At 39.7% G+C, this 20640-nt stretch overlaps 1 long non-coding RNA gene across 1 annotated transcript; it reads left to right on the top strand.

The window, feature by feature from the left end:
• The first annotated feature begins 1513 nt into the window (after positions 1-1513).
• LOC128838274 (uncharacterized) lies at positions 1514-20159 on the top strand. The gene is made up of 3 exons (XR_008445143.1): positions 1514-1588; positions 4396-4518; positions 19112-20159. It is a non-coding gene; the product is annotated as an uncharacterized LOC128838274 (long non-coding RNA).
• Positions 20160-20640: the final 481 nt, after the last annotated feature.

Here is a 20640-nt window from a genome sequence, read left to right as displayed (position 1 = left end):
GCACTGAGTGAAGCAGGAGTCCTGTGGAGAAAATAGTATGTCATCATATAATTAAAGTCTGTATCATAATCAGTGGTGCAAGTATGGTGGTACAGTCCCTGGTACGCCATACCAGGAATATATTTATAGCCAGTACTCCATACCAGAAACACACAGGAGGAGCAGAACGTGGGGCCGCCGGGCAGCTCCAGGCCTACAGCTCCTCTGGTGCGGCTGTACCTCCCTCAGCCCTTCCACGCAGCTGCATCTCCTGTCTGGGATCTGTATGGTAGCCCCACCAGAAGACAGGGCTTGGGGTGGTACAGCCATGCTGGAGGAGCTGCCGGCTACCCTATGTTCTGCTCTTTTCACTGCTGCAGTTCCCAGGAGAGCCCTGAGATTCAGAAGTCTCTGGTGCAGCAGGAGGAGGACAGAGCTCCCCCACCTGAAGGTAACGTGAGATGGATCATGGGGAGGGGACAGGGAGAGTGCAGGGGCCCTGGGCTGGGGGCAGGAGGAGTCACATGGGGGAGGGGTCATGGGGGAAGGTCACATGCCCTCCTTTAGCTGGTGCCCCATCTTTGTGTCCCTCCCATGAGTGTAGTGTACCAGTAAGAAATGAATTCTACTTGCATTACTTTTAATATATATGCACAAGAGGGCCAAATTAAGTTTGCACAGGTTAACTTCATTCTGGCATTTCCTAACTCGAGTGTAACCCCCATGCTTTATACGGCAACGTTTGACTGTTTCTCAAGAGGATGGGAAGATAAATGGATTTTAGCTAGATACTCTGTCTTTGCACATCTGCAGAAAGCAAAGTAAGGCAACTCAGAATGACCAGAAACTTCCAGAACAGGGTAACCAGACATGCTTAGTAGTTGTTCTGATGCTGTACAGGAAGTTTTCATTGTGGGCAACCTACCTTACAGTTCATATCCTATTCAGTCTGAGAATTGAGTCAATCAGTGGATGTGTGATGGGAATAAACAGAGATGAAAATAGGCTTGTGGACCCAGCTGCTGATTAAGATAGCACCAAGATTTATGTTTGCTCTGAGTGCTGGTCCCAATATCTGTTTGATTTTAGATACAGATAAGTGCTATTTCAGATATATTTATTAAGGAAGCCCCCCATTAGGATAATGTTTGGTCCACAGCAGTGGACTAAAGGGAAAGATAGATGTAAGCATTTGTGACCCCATAGTGGCTAAAGAGTCTGGTGGAATTTACATGTGGCTATCAGCTCACTGCTTTAAACTGGGAATCTGTCTCGGTTAAAAAAGAATGGGGGACAGTATTTAATGAAGTGAGGGTTTGTGAATTTTTTCTGATTTAGATGGACTTATGGGGAGAAGAGAGCACTCTATAGAGTGAGAATCTTGTAGAGATTGAAGGAATGGATGTTTTATATGCTGTTCTGAATCCCTATACAACTTTTGATACAGATTTCTGTTTCACCAGCAACTGAGATGACTAGTTAGCTATTAACCCAAGGGCTGAAATGCTGCTACCTGTGGAGATTCCCAGACTGCTTGTTTTCTGACAGGTTCTGAAGCATTTGAAAGGACTGATATGCTACTGTTCTCCTCAAACTTGGAGAACACAAGGTAACAAACACTACATATGATGATCACACTATAAAGACTGAGAAATCATCTCTGAGGGGAAAAAATCAGAGGGAATGATAGTATTGATATTTATGCTAAGTATATATAATGTTATGTATTTGCATGCTTGTAACACAAACAAAAGGGGGAAGTCAGTGTAAGTAAGAGTAGATCTATTGTTTGAAAGCTTTTGCTTAAAAGCTATTAATAATATTCCAAATACTATTTACAATGTGTTGTGAGTGTATTACGTGTTTGTTTTACTAAGAAAGTTTATGGTACTCTTCAAAATTGACTGGAACTATTAACATTGATTTATCAGGGTTTTACATACAATAGCTCAGAGGTTAAATTCTTTGTAATGCTTTTTGAAAATCCTGGAAAGGCAAAACTGTGGTCCGTGCTTCAGCAAAGTGTTAAGCTCTGGTGCAGGAAGAAGGGAAATATCATAGATGTGGACAGAATAGTGCATTCCCTCATCAGTTACATGCACACTTGGCTTTGCAACCTTAATGTTCTGTTAATGTAGGATGGTTGTTTTTAATATAATTTAACATATATATTGAATTAGCATTAGTGGTCTCAGCTACATTGGACCCTATTATGCTGAACATGACACAAGATTCAGAAAATAACAGTCCCCTTATTGTTGACAGTCTAAAAAGATACACAATCTCATGTGGATGAGACAAACAAGAGGCTTTGGGTTAAGGCAGGGGAGACAAAGTAACAAAACTAATAAGACAAACACCATACTTAATCGCTCAGAAGCAGTATTCACAACTGGCTATTTGACTAGCCATTATCTATGCAGATAGTTTCCTATTTGTAGGAGAAAAACAATACATTGAAGGAAAAGGCACTAACAATTTTGCCAGAAATGTAGGAAAGTTCTCTTTTTGAGCAAAAATAAAATATTTTGCTTTCTGAAAACAAGCTGTGCACCTCAGTCAAAGAGCACTGCAAAAAGTCAAGGGTAAATTCCAATTACTGTGACTTGTTCTTTGAAAACTGAATCTTAACCTTTGAAAAGGTTCAGATGAAACATTTACCAGCTGAATTAATCATGACATGTAAGTGATGGGGAAACCTCAAAGTTCAACTTACAAAAGTTTATCTGAACTATCCAAAATATTAGAGCCAGCAAAACCAGCTGGAAGTCTGTAAAAAGAGACTCTTGAGATTTCCCCATTTCCACTTCCAATAGCCACCAGAAATACCATGAGGGCAGATATGCTATTTTTGGTACTTCTAGCTCCAGCTCTACCTGGAAGCCAAAGTGAAAAGACCTTGTTTGGACTTTCCAGAATGTCAAATATGGATAATTTAAAAATTGGTTTTAAGCAATTTGGAGCAGGGATTGTGCATGATTGGTAATTAGCAAATTATAGGAACTACTGGAATTCTTCTGTTGCTACTACTAAGTAATAATAAGACAAGATTTTGGGGTAGTTCCTCTTCCTCCCTTCCCAAAATAGCCACCACTTCAAAAGATCTTTTGGATCACCTTCTTTCAAACTCTCCCCCCTCAACCACCCAATAGATAGCTGCTTCAAACATTGAAAAACTATGTTTGGAACTATGATTATAAGTTTGAGAACAACAAAACTGGGGCAATGTGACTGGAAGGGGGGGGATTTCTACTGTCCTACTGCCCACAAGTATCAAGTTTTATTCCATTGACTAGGTAAGGCAAGGAACATGCTAATGTGATATTGGGATAGCTGTAAAGGTAATATCAGCTGTAAGGGTGCCATTGTACACCATCTTTTCCTCACTCTAATAGTTGTCAGCAACTCATAATGTTCTTCCTTGCCCCAGCCCAATTCCTTTTCTATAATCCACCATCACCTGTGTCCAGGGGCGGCTCTATGTTTTTTGCCGCCCCAAGCACGGCAGGCAGGTGGCTTTCGGCGGTGCGCCTGCAGGAGGTCCGGTGGTAAAACGGATTCAGTGGCATGCCTGTGGGACGTCCACTGGTCCTGCGGCTAGCCGCCGTCAAATTGCCGCCGAAGCCACGGGACTGGCGGACCTCCCGCAGGCATTCCGCTGAAGGCTGCCTTACTGCTTCCCTCACGGCAATCGGCGGGCCACCCCCCGCCACATGCCGCCCCAGGCACATTCTTGGTGCGCTGGTGCCTGGAGCTGCCCCTGCCTGTGCCACATCCCACAGTAGTCTAAAGAAGGATATTGTATTGCAAGAATCAAATAAACATAATCCTAATGAGTAATTTATTAGTGTTTTTATGTATTTTACAGGTTGTGACGTGTTGATATTCTAGAAGTATCTATCTTACTTTTTTTATAACACCTGTCATAGTAATTTCTAACTGCTTCCCAAGTAAATTAGACACTCAATGAAGTCCCTAAGAGCACCTGAGGTGAGGGCAAAGGCACTGCATCCTTCACTTCTACACCCTTCTCTCTCCAGCATCACTGACTTTGTCGCCATTCCTTTTGCAGAAATAGTAGTAAGCATTTTAGTGCTCAATAAGGAGAGAAGTGTTAATGGAAAATTTTGAATATGCAAACTTGTAACAACTTACGCTATGTTCAGTTTAAATATTTTAGAAAGTGGCAGTACAGAAAAATATCAGAAGCAAAAGCATTTTGGATAAATGGTCGAATTTGTCGCATTTAAAAAGGTACATTAGCATGATGAATCTCCTTGATTAATTCCCTAATGATGTTTTATTAGTCTCCTTGTATTGCTTATGTAATGTTATTTTAAGTGCATTCGTTAGTGTATAGTATTTATTTTTCACCAATAACTCCTTCAACTGTCTTATTTTCTTCTCTTTGTACAGATCAAAAGCTTTCAACACAAAGTATTAACACAAAAGACAGATGAATGAGATTCAAATAAAAATTGGGAAGCTGACTCGGTTACCAGGTTTGTAAGCTTTGGCCTGTGGACTCTAATTGAGATGGTTAGTGGAAAATTTTATTACTTTTCAAAAGTGGCTGAAATTAATTGCAGTTTTGAGGATGGCTACAACCCGGTCATTCTTCCTGTGAGAGAAGACTGAATTCCTAGAGAATAATGTGGATAGCAACACATAAACTAGTAAGCATGTCCATACTGATTGGTAGACTTAATCTGCAAAACTATTATAGGCATGCAGTGAATCACCCTTGCTGAAACTAACATATCTTTAGAATAATAAAACAAGGCTAATATGGGGGGAAGCACCTGACATGCGTCCTTCCTGATTTAGGTATAGGTCTATTGATCCCCAAATGGGAATGTTTTGAAAGTGTGTTGTATATTCTAGAGCAGGGGTGGGCAAACTTTTTGGCCCAATGGCCACATCTGGGTATGGAAATTGTATGGCGGGCCATGAATGCTCACAAAATTGGGGTTGGAGGGCTGGAGGTGGTGACGACTCTGGCTGGAGTTGCAGGATCCGGGGTGGGGCTGGGGATGAGGGACTTGGTGTATGGGAGGGGGATCAAGGATGGGGAAAGAGGTTGGGGCATGTGGGGGTGAGGGCTCCGGCTGGGGGTGTAGACTCTGGGATGGGGCCGGGGATGAGGGGTTTGTGATGCAGGAGGGGGCTCCGGTCTGGAACCAAGAGGTTTGGGGGGTGGGAGGGGGATCAGGGCTGGGGCAGGGGCACAGGGGGAGGGGGAGTGGCTCATGGGTGCAGGCTCCAGGCAGCGCTTACTTCAAGTAGCTCCCGGAAGCAGCAGCATGTCGCTTTTCCAGCTCCTACCTGGAGTTGCAGCCAGGCAGCTCTGCTGTGTGCTGCCCCTCCACAAGCACCACCCCTGCAGCTCCCATTGGCCATGGGTCCTGGCCAATGGGAGCTGTGGGGTAGCACTTGGGGCAGGGACAGTGTGCAGAGCTGAGCCCTCTGGCTGCCCCTATGCATAGGAGCCAGAGTGGGGACATGCTGCTGTTTCCGGGAGCCGCGCAGAGTGGCCCCCGACCCTGCTCCCCATCTGGAGCAGGACAAGCCCCAGATCCTGCTCCCCAGCAGGAGCTCAAGGGCCGGATTAAAACAGCTGGTGGTCCAGATGCAGCCTGCAGGCTGTAGTTTGCCCAGCCCTGCTCTAGAGGTATGATAAAGGGCCCTATCCTGCTATTCCACTGCACACAGAACTCCAATTCACTTCTCTGAGAGATATGTGTGCTGAGATGATACAAGATTAGTCTCTATGTTTATTTCTGGGAATTACATTATCATCAGAGCTAGGCAAAATATTTTGGACACATTTATTCACTGAAAAATGCAGTTTCTGTAGACTCAAAACTGCACAGTACTTTGACATATATGCTCTAAATAGTTTTGGCCAAAAATGGATTTTATGGGGACTTAGAGGCCATTCAAAATGGCCGGAGAATGAGAAGATGGTGTTGGCACAACCTTTAGCCCAATGATTAGGACAATCATCTAGGATATGGGAGATCTAAGTTCATGAACCCGCTCCAATGACTGTGTTTATTTATACAAAGCTGAACAGCTTTAACAGGGAAGAATGATAGAGACCCAGATCAGAATATCCTATTGCCCAGTGGGAGACTAGAGTTCAAATCCTTTCTCCACATCAGGCAGACATGGGCATAGAACCCATATCTCCCACATCCCACTTGACTGCACTAGCCACTGGGCCAAAGGTTAAAATAGAGGCAGCAGCCTCCTCCAGCCATTCCATTTCTTTTGATTTAATGTCCAAAAGTGCCAGGAAACAAAACTATTCATTTTGAGTCAAACAATGTTTTGTTTGACATAGAACAAAATTTGTGTTGACCCTTTTGATTTGACAAAAGTTTCTGGAATTTTCAGATTTAGGTTGGGTCAACGTGAATTTTTCAGAACAGTTAGTGAAATTAAAAGTCAATGATTCCTACAGCTGGAGTTATTGGATAGTTTCCAGGAACAAACACGGGTGTCAGTCTTGTAGCCAATGTGCAGAACAGTTGCAGAATATGACCCTCGGCTGTATCTAGCACATTTTCAAAACATTGGCAATTCCATTTTGTGATCTTGGGGGCACATTCACCAGGAGGATGCCTTGGGCTGGGAATTAGCTCTTTCCAGGTCCGATACACCCTTCCACTGCTTGTTCATATGCCCTACTACCTCACTGCAATTCAGGGTGCTCTCTCTTCATGGCTTGGCCCTCTAGTCAGGTCACTATAGTCCTCCCCTTCTGGGGTGTCACTAGACAACTGTTCTAGGCAGTCTTCTGCACCACTGCCTGATCTGTGCTACTTCCCCAGCAGCTGGTCAGAGAACCCAGGTCCACCCACCACTCCAGATTCCAGCCCAGGGTTCCTACATTTGGCAGCCAAGATTTTCACTGTCCCAAACTTTGCAACTCTTTTCCTGGGCTGTTTCCTACTTCACCTCTGTCAGGCTCCTTCTCCACCCTCCTCTGGGTACTCCCTTCTCCCAAGGCCAAGATCCTAGGGCCTCTATTCTCCACATGGTTTTAGCCTTTCCCTCTCTAAGGCTAGAGAGTAACTGCAGGCCATCACCTGGCAACCCTCTCTATTCTCAGCTTCCTGGTTTTATACAAGCTCTGCCTGTTCTGGCCCAGTAAGGCTCCATCTTCTATTGGGGCTTGCCTATCCAACCTAATCCTCCCCCAGGTGCACCCTATCAGGTTAATTAGCCCCTTCCCAGCTACCTTAACCCTCTCAGGTGAGGGGTGGAGTGGACTCCATAGCACACATCCCTGTATAGTAGGGACACAATGTGGGGGAAAGCACCCAGTATAACTGTCATCAAACTATTTATTGCTCTAAGCATATAAGTTAGTTTTGGTGAGGATGGTACACTTCATGTCCCTAATAGCCACACAGGTTCAGCCTACTAATCAAAACAAATATTTTATTGTAGATTCCATTTGATTGACAGTTTATGCTGACAGAAAGCATACACATCTCTCTGAGGAAGTCTTCAAAAGGAAAGGGGATTGACTTGTTAAAATAATGCTTTTAAAAACACTTTTTACTGTAACAAATAACATAAATGACCTGCTAATGTCAACAAAGAGACATTTTAATTAACTGAAAGTCATCCATCTCTTTTAGACCTCAGTTTAAAAGTTCTGTACTGAGAGGCATGCTCATTAAGTCTCTATGCCATCTTTGCACTTATCACTTCCCACACACAATTGTGGGAGTAGAATCATAATTTATTCCAGATTTTTTTAGATAGCAAAACTTACATTTCATTTTCACTTTGACTCATACATCTGTGAAACTTCCCTTGGAATTGTTTTTAGACTGGGGAGAGGGTGGAGACTTTCAAAAATATTTACCAAAAAAATACATACCAAAATTGTGTGCCAGAGACTGGAGTTACTATTTTTGGAAACTGAAGTTGGACTCCTAAATACATTTAAACTCTTAAATAAATGCCCAGAAAGCTGAAAATGAAATCAATTGGAGCTGAAGGCATTCTGCATTTTTCAGGTCAAACTTAAATAGGAGCCACAGTATGGTCTTTCGCACCTATTTTAAAGCTCTAATGTTTGAAAATCTTGGCCTGTATATTTTTAAATGTCTCTTCCCTTGCTCTTTATAACTAAGGACTAGGGGACTGGGACTTTCCTAACTGGCACCTTGAGTGGTTATTTACACATATGCAAAATGAGTGGAAATGCTACCAAATCAGAATTCTTCACTCACAGTGGCAATAACATTCTGTGCAGTCTTGACAAGATGTAAATGAAAACACAAGGTGCACAGGTGGGGAAAATTAGGTCCAGAATACTGTATGTTAAGAATTCATCTGCTCTTTTTGCTGAATCTGGATCTCTTAAAATCCTGTCTAACATCATACTTATTTCTAAAGTATCTGGGCATATCACAGGATATTGAATAAACAGCAGGATCAGATCAAATTTTAAAATACAAAGATCCTCTTTTTATGAAGACTTTATAAAGGCTAATGAAACAAAAAAATATTTTTCAAACTCATCAAACCATTTGTCAGCTGAGAATGATCAATTATATACAGGCCAAGATTAGGAATAATCAGTATTTTTCAAAACAAAAATAAATAGTAATTTTACGACCAGAGCATGTGGAATAGTCTTTTGCCAAGTGTAGGTGCATTGGAGGCCGATGTTTGAATTTCTTTTATAAAAAAATATAGAGTAGAACTAATAGCTTCATATCTCCTACAGGTACATTACCTAGGATGACTTTTTCATCTTTTTTTTTTTTTTAAGCAGACAATATATTTTTGTAATTGACTAAAGAACCATCAGGACTCATTGTTTGTCATACAACATATTAACTGAGGAGAGAAAAAAAGACTCTAGTACATCCATTTTTTCTTTTTTAGTGACCAACATTCTACCTTGGAACCACGCTGCCTTGTTACCAAGAAATGTTCACTTATCCAGAATATATCCAAGAATCAAACTTAAAGGGAAGTCTCCAACTTACCATCCAATATCAAATTGGTCCTTTGATCCACCTCATACCAGAAATTCTTGATACAGGGTCACTCCCTAAACATATGAGCTAATGTAGCACCAAGGGAGTTACATTTTCAACAGTGGTCAGGATTTATGAAGCCCATTACCATTAGCCTATGTGGAGACCAGTAGATTTGAATGTGCCTTTTGGTAAATAAGCTGTACTCTCAGGCCTATACTTGCTTTTTAACATTAGATACAATTGTATTCCATTAGGTTGGAGATAGTTGTGTATCCAAATCCCTTTTCCAAGCAACTCACAAATTATCAACCTTTGGCAGAGTTTTTTGGCCCAGAAAATCATAAAAGGATACCGCTGGCTATGTAAATCCAGGAAGTTTCTGGACGTTCTGGAGCTCCCAATGCATCTGGTCCAAATACATTTGTAAGTGCATGCTTTAACTGGAGGTACTACCATGCTCCAGAGCAGGGCAAGCAATATTGTTGCTGAAGATCTACAAATGATCTAAATTTATCATTGTCAATTAGCTGCAACACAGTGAAATTTCCTCTGTCCATCAAATCCCTCTACATTAATGTTTTGCCACCAATTTTAAGGAGAGGATTGCTTCATAGTATTGCCTCTACCTAGAAGAATAGATGGAAGCAGAACTTTCTAGCCAAGTTTGACCAAGCTTGCCTCACAGCCATTGTGGAAGCTCAGGAACCATCAAATCTGTAATAATTTGATCCTACAATGCCTGAAAGAGAAAGAAGGTATAGCAATTCTCATTCAATCTGAATCCAATGTGGGGTTACATCTAATAGCCACAAAGATGCCAGGCTTAACAAAAAGAAATAATTTTCCAAGTTGGGAAAATGAAGAGATGGGGGATCTGTAATTTGTTCAGAGCCAGTCTAGATTTCTTACTTGCACCTCAAACATTCTGAAAATGGGTATTGAGTTTATTAAAATAAATTTAGGGAATAGAAATAGGGAGACCCCTTCAGGACATATCAAATTCTGGGAAAGACGTTCATTTTCAATATATTAATTTTGCCGCACAAACAGGGTTAAGGAATTACCTTTCCCCAAATTTGTAGTCACTTGGGCAACAATTGGTTCTATGTTTATCTTAGATATGTCCTGAATATTTTTGGGATTCAGTATTCTTAACTATTTCATATAAGAGGATTGCCATTGAAAATCCCCATTTGAGGAAAGGCCTTTGTGGCATATTTGTTAATGCCTAAGACTTCTGATTTATTCCAATTAATTTTATATCCTGAGAGGAGTCCAGTCTTAATAGTGATTAGAAGTTAAGAAATGGTAACCTCAAGCTTAGATACAAATACCTTATAGAGCATAATTTTTGTGCTCTTTTTCTCACTCTCATACCATGAGTATGTTGATTTGCTTAGATGACAATGGCTAAAGGTTCTATCACTAAATCAATAAAAGAGGAGAAAGGGGGCAGCCCTCCCTCATACCTCTCTTTAATGGAAATGGAGCAAAAATAATACTATTGGTAACTACCCAAAAAGTTGAATTAGAGTATAAAAGCTTAATTCAAGCAATAAATTGGTTACCAAATCCAAATTTTGCTAACACATGAAAAAGATTATGTGGTCAAAGTCCTTTTCGACATCTAAAGAAATGATAGCTAAGGTTCTTTAGAATGTCTCGAAGTGGCAATAATATCAATCAATCGACACAAATTACCTGAGCCATGTCTATTATGAAGGAAGCCTATCTAATTTATGTGTATAATGTGAGGGAGAACTTTATCCAGCCGCATAGCAAGACCTTTAGCTAAAATTTTAGCATCACAATCGATTAAAGCAATTGGTCTATAACTACGACGTAGTCCAAGGTCTTTCCCAGGTTTAGGAATAACTGAAAGTAAGAGTAAGCAGGAGAGTTTGCACATTCTTGGCTTCATTGAACATATCCAATAATCTAGGTGTTAAAGTTTCAGAAAACTTTTCGTAAAATTAATCTGGGAACCCATCTATACCAGGAGTCTTTCCAATCTTAATTTCTTGTATAGCCTAAATTGGTTCTGCAATTTCTAGAGAAACATCTAAAAGTTCCTTTTGAGATTGAGAGATCAGTGGCAGAGACAATCCACTAAATAGATAGATAGATATAGATAACATCTTTACTGATTCCCTCTTCAGCTAAATAACTTAATAAAACTGTTGAAACTGTTTATTAATATCTGACCGTTATATATAATTTATTGCTACTATCACAAATAGCAGTAATTTTATTTCTGTTAGTCTTTTGCTTAAGTCTGTCTGCCAACATTTTGCCGGCTCCTTGCCAGATTCCCAGTAGTTTCGCTTCAAATAGAATAAAGAAAACTCAGCCTTTGGGGACAGAAGTTTGTTAATTAAGTTTTCAGTTTCCCTGGTGAGGGGACAGAAGCATAGTCTACATCCCAGGACTTAGTTTCCTTCACAAGAGTATCAATTCTATGTTCACTCCATTTCTTTTTAAAGGTGGCATAAGAGATAATATGGCCTCTAATGAAGGCTTTAAAAGCTTCCTATAGTGTGGTAATTGATGAAGCAGTGGGGGTATTTGTTTTTTTTAAATGTTCTAAGTCCCCCTGGATAGAGTTAACAAATGATGTATCAAACAGCAGAGATGTATTTGATCTCCATATTTTAGTTGAGGATACGTACCCTGGGGGCCTAAAAGACCTATTGATATAACGTGGTCAGATGTAACAATGTCACAGTCAGTGACAGAACTGATCAAGTCTTGTGACACTAAGAAATAGTCCAATCTTGAATATACTGAATGAGCTGAAGAGAAAAAAAAACTATAGTCTCTGGCTGTAGGATTACTCAGTCTCCACACATCTTGTAAACCTAAATCATCTATGTATGTATAAAGTACCTGAGGAGTAGTTATGTTCTTACATGAAGATGGAAAAAATTTGTCTAGGCTTCATTTAAGTCTCCAGCAATAATAATAGGATGGTGGTCCATGTCTTTTATACTCAAAAAATTATGAAAAAATCTGGGATCGTCCTGGTTTGGTCCATAGAGACTGGCAAAGATGATGATCAAATTGCCAATTTTAGAACCTTAAATCTGCACTCACCATTAGACCTTGTGTGCAGAATGTTAACATTCAACTTTTTTTTTAATGTATTAGTATACCAGTGCCCTTTATTTTAGAATTAAAGTAATTAGTTGAGAGGGCTACCCAACCTCTGTTCAGTTTACAAGCTTTAAATTCTGTCATATGTGTCTCCTGGAGCACGGCAATGTCAGCATTCCCTTTTTTAAGCATTGAGTATATATCTTTTAAGAGGGTTATTAAAAACCTTTATATTCCAGGAGCCACATTTAATTGCTGGAACCAACATTGTCAAAATACACCAGATAAAATATAAAGTCACTTTGTGAATAAATGAGAAATTGCAGATTTTCCTGAGCTGCATACAGTTCTTACATAGCTATGCAGTGCAAGTTATATAATCCAAGGATAGGGTGTTGCTTCCCAATACATTTCCTATAAGAGTAAGAAGAGAAATCCCAGCATGTAAAGGGGCAGAAAAGGGAATTAAAGAAGTGAAAAAACAAAATGGAAAAGATAGTGAAAGAAGAAATACACATTTGACACCCAGAGAGGGTTGGCAAATCAGGTGAAACTTGGAGATCCTCACACCTACTTGGGCCCCAAACATTACAAATATGGTAATCACATATAACCCATAGAACCTTGATACATTAGTCAATAAGGAAGTACCATCTAATAAGGCAATTAATTATATATATATATATATATATATATATACACTAACCAAATTATAAATTTTATATTGATTCTCCTTTCCCATGAGTTAATGCAATAGGAAGTAAATTCATATCAACCCTTTAATCTTCAACTCCAATGAGAGAGAAAAAAGAGAAAAGGAGCTAACAAATACACTTCTACCCCGATAGAACGTGACCCGATATAACATGAATTTGGATATGATGCGATAAAGCAGCAGGGAGCTCCAGGCCCTTTAAAGTGTCACCCGAGCCCCTCTGCTTTACCGCGTTATATCCGAATTCGTGTGGAGCCCTGGGCCCTTTAAATCACTGCCCAAGCCCTGCTGCCGGAGCGGCTGGAGCACATGTTTAGTTTATTGTGTGATTTCTTTTCTAATTTGGCCAGAACATTTAATCCAGTGTGTCACTGTGTATCATTGGGCTCGGGGATTGATATTAAGAATTAAGAAATATATTTACTGATTTTTAGTAATAATACATAACATACAAATGAACTTTAATGTTCAAAAAGTAAAATTGGATATGGTAACTGCACTGTTTACAGTGGTTGCTCTTAATGAGCACCATTGTTGAAGTACTGCATTCAGTAGTTTAAACAATAGCAATCCCATTTCAAGAGGTTATCAGTGGTGTGTGAGAACAACAGTGACGGAAATAAGTGTTATAACAAATTCACATGCAGTGGTGATCAATAATCCAACTCTGTTATGAGGAAGTGCAAGCTGCAAACCAGCACAACATATCAACTGTCAGACAGAGTGAGAGTGCATTATGAACTCCAATACGTTTCTGGGCATTAAATAGATATTGGGATTCAGCTTGCATTCCTTGTGTTCCTAAAACAACCATCAATCCAACTGCTCTCCCCCCATCCCTGCAGCCTCACAAGAGAAGAGGTTTTTTTCTGAGATAGCAACAGGGAAATAAAACCCTTGGATCCTGTAAGGTTTGCGCACACACATATACACACACACACACACACCCCTCTTATTGGCACTCACTCTCCTTGTAAGGTTGAAGAGGGGAGCTTTGTGGCTGAATGACTGGACAGAAGGGTGCAGAATAAGCCTCTTGGCTTCTCCACAAACAAAGGGGAGGGTTATAAGTCCTACCCCCTGTCCACACATTCTGTGCAGGAAGTAAAGCTCCCTACCAGGGGCATCATTTCAGAAAAATTCAGCAGGCAAAGGGAGGGGAAATTTATGTTAACATATAGAACATTATATGTAATTACATTATATTTTGCAAAGTCAGGGTGGGGGGCAGGGTGGAAGTCATAATGGAGTACACAGCTATATGAAAAGTCAGGGCACATACCAAGGTCTAGGGGGAAACTGCCTGACTTGCCCCACTGCAAATGATGCCCCTGCTCCCCATTCCCCCCTCCTTACTATCCCCCTCAGAAGTAAAGCAGGATGGGTTTGGGGGTCTTGCTGTGAGCATCTTGTTAGTTGCATTTTGGGGAATGGGAAGGGATTTTTTTTTCTTTCACTTCTAGATTGGCCAGGTTTTTTCACTGCCCTCTCAGAAGCCCAGGAGCCTGGTGAGTAGGTTAGGTTGTAAAACACATTTTGTCACAACTTGGCCGGTGATCAGTGTTTCTTCAGCCTTTATAAATATGTCAGCTCTTTCCAAGTGGTTGCCTTTCTAAAATATTTCTCCTTTAGAGCTTCATCTTGGAATGCTATTTTTTTTTCTTTATACTAGTAGATGGTTTATTTTAATATTAGCAAATTTTTAGTGTGACTTGTGTGTAGTTCTTTTACATGAACTAGATACATAGCTTTGTGCTGAATGCCCCAAATAGAAAAGGCAAGAGGGGCTTTCAGCATAATTTTTAGTGCTATGCCCTATCCTACAACAAGTAAAAATGACATTATTTTTAAGTTAGTATTAAAAAATGCAGAGTCCGCTTCATTAAAAACAAAAATCCCCAAGCCCTGTCCACAACATTCAAAAGATTCAAGTAGGATAGCTCAACACATGGCTTTCACAAATACGTGGGGGAATTTTTATGACACTTACCTACCTAAAAATAATTTCAATGTACAATAGCTTTAGCAATGCTAGCCACATTGTAACTACCTCAGTGAAGTATTTTGTTGATAGATTTGCTGTCCTCTGAGAAACAGCTGCTTCAGCTTCTTCAGTTAACACTTGGGCAATGGGTCAAGGGGGCACCACTTGGTTCCTCATTCTGCAAGTCAATAATGCCCAGCATCCGTCTTCAGAGGATGGAACATCTGCTGCACAATACTGCTAATCACTAGTTGCTCTCATGGCACTGGAGTGGTAAATGGTGGGGAAAGAAAAAAAAAAAAGACATGGATAAGGAATAAACAAACTGCAATGAGCCAGTGATCTAGAATGCTTAATCAGGGAATATTTGGAGGAGAGAAAACATAGACAAACTGAGACAGATGGATTTTCACTATATTTTTCAAAATAAATATGTGTGAGGAGCGTACAAAAGGAAAATAAAGATGAAACATGAACAATTATTTGACTGACATTGAAACATATTTGAAATAATAGAGAGAAAATGATTTCTCTGAAGCAGAACTGCCCATTTTAGAAGTTATCTAGTTTAATAACTATGATCTAGTAATAAAAGAACAGGATTGGGATTAGGGACAACTGAATTCTATTCACTTCTCTGCCACTGATTTGCTCCATGATTTTGAGCAAGTCACTTAGTTTCTCTGTGCTGCCAGACAAAGGTGTTATTAGTCTTAATATCTGTAACACAGTGAAAGGTACTATGTAAATACAACAGTTTGTTTATGCATGCAAAGTAGATGCTATATTGAAAAAAGAATCCCTTAGTAATTCTGGACAAGTGAATTTTAAGATTATTTGATGTGCCATATGGATACTATTCGTATTTTACAATATAAATTAGAAATACTGTACTCATTTTCCAGTTTAATAAGCAAGTTGGACATTTCTAAGAATTTTGCTTCATGTTGTTAATACCACAATTCTACTTATACTGCAGTCTATGTGATACGATTCTTCTGTTCCATGTTTAAATCAATTTTCTTTATATGTTTCATTGTTTTTGAACAAAAAGTTAAAATGCTTAACTGCAGCTTTTCTGAACTACCTGAAACTCTTAACTCTTTTTCTATATGATCATCTAGTAATCTCCCAGTTCTGTCCCCTTTGAATAGGTTTTGTTTTATTGAACATTGTCCCAAATTCCTCTGTGTGTTTTATGAGGCCCAATTCAGTGGCTCTGGTCCCATTATGAGGAAGGGATTAAACACACACAGTTTGCCTTTACAGCTAGCAGGAAATTTGTGTGTCTCCCTGAAATGTTGAGTACTACCCAGGGTGGCTGCTTCCATTGTGGGTCATGGGTTGTTTCAAATGTGTTTTTATAAATCCATCAGCTCTGCCTTTGATTCTATTTAACTTTAACATCAATATTGCAAAATTTGAGATTAGATTATAATCTACGCTTGTTTGTGAATACTGTCTAAACGCAAATATTCCTGGAAATAAGTATCACTCACGCCTGTTTGGCCTTTATTCCTTTGCCTCCATACATACACTCCAAATGTCCTTTTTTCCTTTTATTTCCCATACATGGCAGGGCAGACCTCAGCTGTCCTGTTTTCCATTCACATTACCACAATTCTAGAGAGAGAACTCAATTCTCTTAAAAGGCAATTTTTATAGCATTCCTTTTTTTCCACGAAGGAAATCTTTTCCTTGTTAATTCTTGCACTGTTTCTACTCCTCTGTTGCTGGGCAACCTGTGTTTTCATTTAATAACATGTAAGTGATATTTTTAAACATATAGGCTATTAAGCAGCTCAAGGGGACATCAGAATGAGGGGATTGGAGCAGAAAGTCAGTTTTAAATTCTCCCTGCTCTTCCAAGGTGCCAGGCTCAAGGATTCCGGCCATTTAACCCTCTTGCATTCCCAATTCAGTTTTCCCAAAAGGAAGCAGAGCTTTTCAGAAAAATTCACCAAAATTAGAGTGTGTGTGTTGGGGGGTAGGTTATTATTTCTAATAGAAAGTAAGTTGGAAGTGACTGTTTTGCAACAAACTGCTTCTGAAAGAGAAGTCAGACTTGTAAAGAAATGAGGGGAGAGATTCCAAATAATCTAGCGGAGCCTCTAAAGTGGGTGAAAAAAACAATATATTCAACAATATAGATAAAATATTAAGGAACATTACATGCTTTTCTTCTCTTAGCCTTTTACTGTGATCTACTTTTTGTAGTGGAAAGATATATTGAATATAACTTCTGAAGTATGGTTTGTTTTTTAAAGAAACTTAAAATTAAAGAGCCACCGTATAATAGCAATAAACTCCATTGGTCTATTTATGAGGCTACACCTACACAACGGGTGCTACAACATCATATCTACAACACCATAGCCATGCCAGCATAATCTTGTGGGTGTAGAGGATGACCTAGCTACATCTACACCGGAGATTAGGTCAGCACAGCTATGGCACTCAGAGGTATGGATTTTTCACACCCCTGAGCACCAGAGTTGTGTCAACCTAAATTTTAAGTGCAGATTATGCCTTAGTAAGACATTGGTAAACTTTGCTCTTTTGCCGTGCAGCATGCTTGATGCATGCACACACAGTCTACTAATGCACATCTGCTGTGGCGTATTACTATGTTGTGGCCAGATTTTCAGGAGTGTTCAATTCAAAGTCCCATTGTTCTCTGTGGGAAGTGAGCATTTTTGAAAATCTGGTCTCTTGTGACCAAAGGCACCATAATGTACATGTGTTAAAGGGCAGTGTTGCAAAAGAGGAAGTCCTACATTCTAATACCAAAATGGCCCTGTCATCTGTTCAATATAAAGCCTTGAGCAAGTTGCTTCTTAATGCCTAAGTTTCCTCACCTGTAAAATGGGGATAGTATTTACCCTACAGCGATATTTAGTAATGCTTTGAACATAATACAGTACATAAAATTATGATTAGAGCTGTACAGAAAACAGTTTTCCCATCCTATCAAAAGGTTTAAGATATTTTTAAAAAAATCCCATTCAACCTAGGGATGAAATGGATGTTTTTTTTAAAAAAAGAAAACAAAACAGAAAGTAAGAGAGGAGGGACATGCACCCTGGAATAGCCAACAGCCTGGTGGTCAAGTTACTCACATGGGATGTGGGAGACTAGGTTCAAGTGAGTGACTAGGTTCATATCCCAGTAATCTAACCACCAGCCATTCAGGGAACTCCCTCTCTAAATTCCATCCCAGACCTCAAAAAACTTTGTGATCAAAGTTTCATTGTCACAAATAGTTTAAATTTTGACAAATCTGCATTTTCCAACAAAAAAGCCTTGTCAAAAAATTCTGAACCTTTGGACAAATTCTTCCCTTCTGTGCATATCTAAAGTCAAATGGGAGTTGCATGCGCATGTGGGCAAAATCCACAAATCTTACTGTCCCATACTCTTATTTTCTACCTCTTATTTTATTTGTGTACATCATACTCTTATTTTCTACCTCTTATTTTATTTGTGTACGGTGCAAGGGACGATAGGGATGATGAATCATAGAAAAAAAGTAGTAATTTACTAGAACAATCACCTCCCAGGCTCTCTCATATAAAGTCTATGAAATGTACTTGCCTGACTGGAGCATTTTTTCATGAATAAATCTTAATCTCTCTTACAAGTGTAGTACATTCTAAACAATCTAATTATGCATTTGTATTGCTCATGCAATTTTGAACTAATTAGACTGCATCTAGATTAATCTCTTTCATACTTGTTAAACTTCAATAACTGTTCTTTTAACAATCAATACCCATTTAATTAATAGGAAAACAATTGGCCTATTAAATTAAAGTTACTTCCCCATGTTTTGCTGACTATATGCATTGTGTTGCCATTTCCCTTCCAGCAAAGAAGTTCAATTTAGAGATGACAGGATCGAATCCTACAGGCCATTTTTCAGGCATTGAAGCCAATGGGAGTTTTCATGCATAGCAAATGCAAGACTGAGCCTGTTGTACATCTGATCCACTTTCTTTAAACCCATTATCAGATCAGTAAAGTTTTTGTAATAGATAATAGCAAATAAAGCATATACTATGGATCCAGTAGAACTCTGTAGATATTCTGTATGTGGAGCACATATTTTAATACCAGTCACATGAGTATTAACATCCACATTAAAGCTCCTACTTTAAACAAATATCTAGGACACTTTCCTCTGCAAACACTGGGAAAGTGGGAAATAAACAGTTCATGAGATGCCCTTAGCATTTGTTCCTCCACTCTCACTGAAAATACTGCCACTAGGAGCTCATGGATACATTGTTGTTATGCAAAGATATAACCGCATTTGCTCCAATCCCTCAGATAGAGACAAGCACCTACAAGATCTCTATCAAGCATTCTTAAAACTACAATACCCACCTGCTGAAGTGAAAAAACAGATTGACAGAGCCAGACGAGTACCCAGAAGTCACCTCCTACAAGACAGGCCCAACAAAGAAAATAACAGAACACCACTAGCTGTCACCTTCAGCCCCCAACTAAAACCTCTCCAGCGCATCATCAGAGATCTACAACCTATCCTGAAAGATGATCCTTTACTCTCACAGATCTTGGGAGACAGACCTGTCCTCGCTTACAAACAACCCCCCAACCTAAAGCAAATACTCACCAGCAACCACACATCACTGAACAAAACCACTGACCCAGGAACCTATCCTTGTAACAAAGCCCGATGCCAACTCTGTCCACATATCTAATCAAGTGACATCAGCATAGGACCTAATCACATCAGCCATACCATCAGGGGCTCGTTCACCTGCACATCTACCAATGTGATATATGCCATCATGTGCCAGCAATGCCCCTCTGTCATGTACATTGGCCAAACCGGACAGTCTCTACGCAAAAGAATTAATGGACACAAATCTGACATCAGGAATCATAATACTCAAAAACCAGTGGGAGAACACTTTAACCTGTCTGGTCATTCAATGACAGACCTGCGGGTGGCTATATTACAACAGAAAAACTTCAAAAACAGACTCCAACGAGAGACTGCTGAGCTGGAATTGATATGCAAACTAGACACAATCAACTCAGGATTGAATAAGGACTGGGAATGGCTGAGCCATTACAAACATTGAATCTATCTCCCCTTGTAAGTATTCTCACACTTCTCATCAAACTGTCTGTACTGGGCTAGCTTGATTATCGCTTCAAAAGTTTTTTTTCTCTTACTTAATTGGCCTCTCAGAGTTGGTAAGACAACTCCCACCTGTTTATGCTCTCTGTATGTGTGTATATATATCTCCTCAATATTTATTCCACTCTGTATGCATCCGAAGAAGTGGGCTGTAGTCCACGAAAGCTTATGCTCTAATAAATTTGTTAGTCTCTAAGGTGCCACAAGTACTCCTGTTCTTTTTGCGGATACAGACTCACACGGCTGCTACTCTGAAACCCGATTGTTGTTATGGCCTTTGCTGCTTTGAGATACTAGTTAATACAAAAGCTCTTTTGTCCACTGCTGATGGGAATGGGGTCATAGCCACTCCATAGTATTGAAAGTGGAGAAGAAACACGTGTGCAGTGCAAATGAAGGCAATTCTGTAATTTGGGTGCCGACTTCACTTGCATTGTAGGAAAATTGAACCAAAAGCCCCCATCTTATTTTTATAATCTTTTAAGTCGCATTCTAACTTTATCTTGTTGATATGCAGAACATCTCAAAATCTCTCTCTATCACTTAATTCTGCTTATATAGTGTGTACAATCAAACTAAGCCTTTTGCTAATGAGTAGATAATGAACTGATTTTATGAATGAATTGATCTTATTAATTAGTAACAACTAACCAATTTGGTAGCCCCTTTAATGAGCTTAGCTGCAATA

Source organism: Malaclemys terrapin, chromosome 5, assembly GCF_027887155.1.
Source record: "Malaclemys terrapin pileata isolate rMalTer1 chromosome 5, rMalTer1.hap1, whole genome shotgun sequence".
Lineage (NCBI taxonomy): Eukaryota > Metazoa > Chordata > Testudines > Emydidae > Malaclemys > Malaclemys terrapin.
Note: the sequence above shows the minus strand (reverse complement) of the source record. Positions and strands in the feature narration are given on the sequence as shown.